This window comes from Equus przewalskii, chromosome 4, assembly GCF_037783145.1.
Source record: "Equus przewalskii isolate Varuska chromosome 4, EquPr2, whole genome shotgun sequence".
Classification (NCBI taxonomy): Eukaryota; Metazoa; Chordata; class Mammalia; order Perissodactyla; family Equidae; genus Equus; species Equus przewalskii.
In genome coordinates this window covers 76,297,155-76,303,691 of record NC_091834.1, presented here as the reverse complement: position 1 = coordinate 76,303,691, position 6,537 = coordinate 76,297,155, and the positions used below count along the sequence as shown (strand labels likewise).

At 35.5% G+C, this 6,537-nt stretch overlaps 1 pseudogene; it reads right to left on the bottom strand.

Moving 5' to 3' along the window:
* Positions 1–4,896: 4,896 nt before the first annotated feature.
* Positions 4,897–5,449, bottom strand: LOC103552440 (ADP-sugar pyrophosphatase pseudogene; annotated as a pseudogene).
* Between the last annotated feature and the right edge of the window lie 1,088 nt (positions 5,450–6,537).

Below are 6,537 nucleotides of genomic sequence, written 5' to 3'. Positions count from 1 at the left end.
TTTTTTTCCTCCAAAGTTTTTGTTTGGAAATTTAAGAGAAATACTAAATCATCCTAGCGTTCAGATAGTTTTAATTTGCTCTTCAACAGCCATTATAAACAAGATTTTCAAAATCTAGGTCATACATTTTATGTGTACTTAGAGCGTAATTTTACTTTTAAAATATAGTGAAGAGAAATGAGATTATTTTTTCTACCCACAGCATTTTTATGTATATACCATAGGGTCTCTTGCATTTGTACGTATATTTGGAACCTACTTTTGTGATTTTTCTGTTTGTGCATGCTAAACTTTTGTATTATCTATTATATTTTCTGGAAAAATCTACCTAGCATCAGTTTACTTATTCCTTTGTTTTATTAGCTGTTGGTTTATTTCACAAATTGCTGAGGGAACTGTACATTTGGTTATAGATTTGATCCGTAAACTAAGACAATACATAGTCCTTGCCACTAAATAGCTTGCTGTCTAGGGAGGAGAGAGAAACATTAAAAACAAAAGAAAAGAACTATATAACGTGAAGAGGTTTTTTTGTTGTGTGATAAATATTCAATATCCAAATACTTGAATCATTTTTCATACTTAAGCCATTCATTAAAAAAGAAGTAGAAGTACGGCCTGGCCCCGTGGCTGTGTGGTTAAAGTTCTGTGTGCTCTGCTTCAGCGTCCTGGGTTCACAGGTTCGCATCCCAGGGGAAGACCTATTCCACCCACCAACCACACTGTGGAGGTGTCCCACATACAAAAAAATAGAGGAAGATTGGCAATAGAAGTTAGTGCAGGAAGAACCTTCCTCAGCAAGAAAAAGAAAGAAAGAGAGAAATAGAAATAAAAATGACAGTACTCAAGGAGTAAACCCATCCATCAGGTTCTAAACGACACCTCCCACTGCAGTAAGAGTTAAGCTTTAAATTTAGAACTAAGGCTAAATGCAGTTATGGTAAAGAATATAAATATTGTAAAACTGAAATTCATTTGAAAGACTATAAGTCTTCTTAATTACTAGAATGGGAAGAAAGGTGAAAGGAAATTCTAGATTCTCCATGAAAGAAACATGATGGAGAAGATGAAGGATCATTAAAATTGTAAATAAAGTGACACTATTTGACTGAATATATTCATGCTATTAATAAATACAAATAAATTAAAATCTTCTAAAAATCAAACTTCCCCCTTAAATAATCTTTGGATTGAAGAGGAACTAAAAATTGACATATGGAAATATGTAGAAAACAATGATAAAACAACTACACATTAGGACCTATGAAGTCAAAATAACCATTCAATGGAAAGTCCACAGCTTTATATCCTAACTTGGCTAAACAAGAAATTAAGATGAAAGGATTAAGAAGTAAGGATACCTGTCAATAGCTTTCACTATGTTAGTAGATCAGAGGAAAAATTAGTCATATGAACATATCCATGAAATTACTGAGAACTTTAAGGATGATTTCGTTGGCAATTTTTTAACAATAATTATCAGCAATTATTTGGAGTGAATTTTAAGTTTTGATTTCTTCTCCTCTCTTTACTATTTTTAAATTTTCTATTTTGATTTTTCTTAAATTTATTTCATTGGTATTGAAGTATTTCAAAATATTCTTTCAGGAATATTGGTGGTTAGTAAATTTCCTTAGTCTTTGAAAACCTGAAAGTGTTTTTATCTTGTTAGGCCACTGAATTAGTTAGTATAGAGTTGTAGAATCAACTTAATTTTTCCAAAAAACTTTTGTAGACATTGCTCTGTTGTCATAAGCAATGATTTTGATATCTAAAAAAGGCTAATATATTCTAATTCTAACTTTTTATAGATAATTTTTTCATTTTTAAAATTTTAATCTCTGTAGTAAAATTTTCCTAAGATGTGCCTTGATGTATGTATCTATACATTCTGCCTGGTAGTCATTGGGCCTTTTAACCTGATAATCTGTCTTTCTTCAGAATTAGCAAGAGTTCTTCTATTATTTCTTACATCCACCTCCTTTCTCTATCTCCTCTTGTGACTCTTACTTGATGAATGATGGGATTTTTGATATATCCTCCATTTTTCTAACTTTTCTCAAATATGTTCTTTATATTTGTAACATCTCACTGATTACAGGGAGGGTTCTCTGGCTCAGTCTTCTAGATCACTAATTTTCTCCTCAATATTTTCCATTCAGCTAGTCACTTCCTTTACTGTCTTCTCTCTCCTCCACCTTGATTTTAATTTCCGAGGCATCTAACAGTTTCCTTATGAATGTAATATTAAAAAAAACTTTTAGGAATGTTGAAGCAGCAACTTTCTTGAGCAAAGAGCATTATGTGGATAAACACAGACATTGATGATGAAGAATTGAAAAATGATTCTGATGAGTTTGTCCCAGAATGTAAAAAAATTTAAGCATACCATAGCCAATAAATTTTACTTATAGTTTCCTTTTAATATATGTAAAATATAATGTATTTTTAATTTATAATCTATGTCTAACCATCAAGACATGCTTTTTCAAAAACAGTAAATAAAATTTTATTTCATTTATTTACTTATTTTTTTGGTGAGGAAGATTAGCCCTGAGCTAACATATGTTGCCAATCTTCCTGTTATTTATTTATATTTTTTTTCTTGAAGAAGATTGTCTCTGAGCCAACATCTGTGCCAATCTTCCTCTATTTTGTATGTGGGATGCCTCCACAGAATGACTTGATGAGAGGTGTGCACGTCTTTGCCCAGGATCAGAACCTGCGAACCCTGGGCTGTGACAGCAGAGTGTGGGAACTTAACCACTTACACCACCCCAATAAAATTTTAACGTAAAAGAAATAATTGTGTCATATTTTAAAAGCAAAATGACTTTGTTCTTAGTGGTAAATAGAATAGTGGTGAATCATAGAGTCAATGAAATAGTACATTCGAAGTAAGTGTCATGGTGAAGGACAGCCACATACTTAAAAATATTATGTAACGTTTTGAGCTTTGCAATTAGAGTATGTTTATTAAATAGTAATTTCCTGGTTCACATGCAAAGCGACTGTTGATATGTCTGATCCTGTAGCCTTTAAGACACTGTAGTCAAATCATGTCAAAAGGGCAAGTTATTTCAAGTGTGTTTTAAAGAGTTAGTATAAATTTTTATACAATCTGCTTACCTAAGTAAAATCATTAATCTCTTTATATTACCTAGAAGTTTCTATTAATAGGCCACAGACTTAAACAGGTGAATTAGAACACAAAATATTTATTTTGTGTGAGAGCGATACTTTGAATGTGTGAGGGGAGACTGAAATTTAGAAAACCCTTATTTTGCTTCTGATCCAAAAGTCCACTTGAGCTTGGCCAGACTAAACATTCTTTCAATTAAGTTTTAAGAGAGCCCTATTTACTCTGCCAACAAGTAAAATATTTGATTCTAAAGAGTTTTATGTTTTCAAGGTTGGTCAATCAGTATTCTGACCCATTGTCCACAGAATGTGAAATCATCCCTAGGCTATCTCTGCTTCCTCTTTGGAAGAAAGGAGAGGCCTACTGGAATTATAATGTTGGGGCAGGGAAACTATGCAGTCTCAGGGAAAACAAGTGTTGGTACTGCATGTGGTAAAGGATCAGTTTGGACACAAGGAAGAAGCTCTCTCTCTCTCTCTCTCTTTTTTTTTTTTTTGGTGAGGAAGATTGGCCCTGAGCTAACATCTATTGCCAATCTTCATATTTTTGCTTGGGGAAAATTGTCGCTGAGCTAACAGCTGTGCCAGTCTTCCTCTATATTGTATGTGGGATGCTGGCACAGCATGGTTTGATGAGCAGTGAGTATGTCTGCACTGGGATCTGAACCTGTGAATCCCAGGCCACCGAAGTGGCATGCATAAATTTTACCACTACGCCACCACACTGGCCCTCAAGAAAGAATCCTAAAAATATTTTTCTTTTTCAACTATTTTCAGATTGTTGTCTAGGAAACCTTACTGGTTTCAATCTCCCTTTGGGAGCCTGAATCTGACCCTAGATCTTAAGTAACAGTATAGATTGTCCCTGCCTTATAGCCAATTTTAGCAATCGTTAAATACAGTGAAGTTCAAATGTGCCTAGAACTGAGATTTAATTGTTCAAAAATGGAGTCTGATGGTCAATAATCATCTAAACCTGGTCAGATGGTGTATTGTGTTGGATAAACACGTCCGTAGAAAAAGGTGTTAAATCTGAGAGGCAAGCCCATATGTCACTCATAAGTAGCTCTCTATGAATTAGGGTGCCTTTCTCAAAGGTGTAAGTTTTCCTCAAATCTTTCTGTATACATAAATGTTTTCTGAGATCGTTGCTTATAGGAAGGACAATCACTGCCTGCCAGCATCCACAAGTAAGCAAAGGTTTGGAATATGTGTTTACTCTTGTATACCTCTAGAAGATGCTAGTGACTTCTTCCATCTTCTCAAGCTGCAGAATATCTGTCTACCTTATGAATGGTTTTCTCGGTACCTTTCCTACAGCCAATCTTATGATAGGACCCATTCTTCATCAACTTTATTTTAGGCAAAAAAAAAAAATCCTAGAATGACACAGGTGTCTGTCATTCGCATTAGCTTCCCTTTCACGTCAGAGGCTGTACACCTCCCTGCATGGTAGCATCCAACATCTTTCCCATAGTTGCTCTGTTCTCAGTGCTAGCTAACCGCTGAACCAGATTTGACAATTTCTTGAACATGATCTCATCTTTTTGGCTTCTTCCCAGGGGTTGATATTTATGTTCTGTCATTGTTTCAGCTACCACTCAACTCGTGGATTCTTTTTCTTTTTTTGCATTCTTTGTTGCTTTTTTTTAGAATGAAAAAGTTAATTTCAAATCTACATTAAGCTGAATAGAGAGTCTTAATGATGCAGGTCTAGCGGTCTCATTTACAAAGCATGGCCGTTGTCCTTTGGCCTTAAAATTTCAGGAAAGGCTTCATGTGTGCATTGTCTACACCACAGCACAGGAATTCTCCATCCCTTAGCTTTGGCTTAGGTCTTCAATTTTCAGCATTATCTCCATTAATAGCTACTGTCACGATGTATGTGGTAAAGTTTGACGAACCTGGATCCATACATACAGCGGGAGAACATTCAGCAACATCATCTTTATAGCTAGTTTCTTCCTCAAGTTCCCGAAGAGCAGCTGCTTCTGGGCTTTCATTACCATTTATGAGACCTGTGGGGAGTTCTAGGCAGTAGCCTCCCACTGGTGGTCAGAACTGTTTCAGCGGAACGATACATTTATAATGAAGAGTTCTTCGCATTATATTATATCCCTGGGATAGCCGCCACATCATCAGCCAGCTGTCCTTTCCTGGTTGTACGTTTCACGGTTTCCCAAGTTCTAGTTTTACCAGTAGGATCCCTGTACGTCGTTCTTTTCAAGATGGCCCATTTTCCTTCTGAAATTAAGCCCCCTTAAATAATAGACCATTTGGTATTTTGAGAAAAATCTGTTGGTTCTTGGTTTTAATTTTCAAACTAGGTAGTCTCTACAGTCCTCAGGCAAGAAGTTCACATCCCAGATGTGGGGTGAAGGGAAGGTGCTCCTTTGGGGAGGGGCCGGAAGAAGAAAGAACAAGACCACGGCAGCAGTCTCAGGAGATGCCAGTGCTGCACAGCCCTGCTGAACTATGTTAGACTTTTCCAGAATTGTAAGGTAAGAATTTGTGTTGTATTAAGGTGTGAAGTTTGTGGTCGCTTGTTAGAGCAGCAATAGGAAATCATACAGATGGGAAAGGACATCCTAAGAAGAAGAATCTGCAAAATGCAAAGACTTGAGGCATGACCTATTCAGAGAGGGGGGTTTGGAGTCCACAGTCTGGTAGAAGAAGGGCTGGCGAAGAGATTCGTATCGATCAAGACAGGTAAGCTTACTTAAAGCCAGACAATGGTCTTCTGCATTTTTAAAGCAGATTTCTATCATATAAAATAATTCTGGCAGTAATGAACTGGAAACACTGGAGGTATAAAACTAAGAGGATTTTTATATTCTGTATGATTTTACCATATTCTAGCCATATTTGCCCTACACAAATGCTTCAATTAGATGAGTGCAAGAGCATAGGCTTAGTTAAATCTAATAATATTCCCTACCATGCTTTTTTCTTTGCTCATAATGATTCCTCATTTCCTCTTCTTTCATATAAGAATGAGCATAAGAAATCATTATAATAAGGGTAGCAGTGTACTGTAAATTCTCCTAGGAGCTTACCATACGGTACCTGTCTCTTTGTGATTTAATTTAACTTGATCTGTTAAAAATCAGGCTTGTAAGAGCTCATATGTCATACTCATTAAAGTGCCATATTCTTTAAAGAATCTAATCCCACAGTGACATCCATCCCTTTGATAAGATGAGAAACATTTTTATGCTCTACAGCTAAGAAATAAAACCTCAATAAATGCAAAAGGAACAAGATTAAATGCATTTTAAAATAGTATTGAGGATAATTTTTGCCTGTTTAAGTCTTGGTTTTAATAATTCATTTGTCTGGGAAAATGCAACTGATTTTAGATAAATGCAATTAGGTATCTAATTTGCCTATGTACCT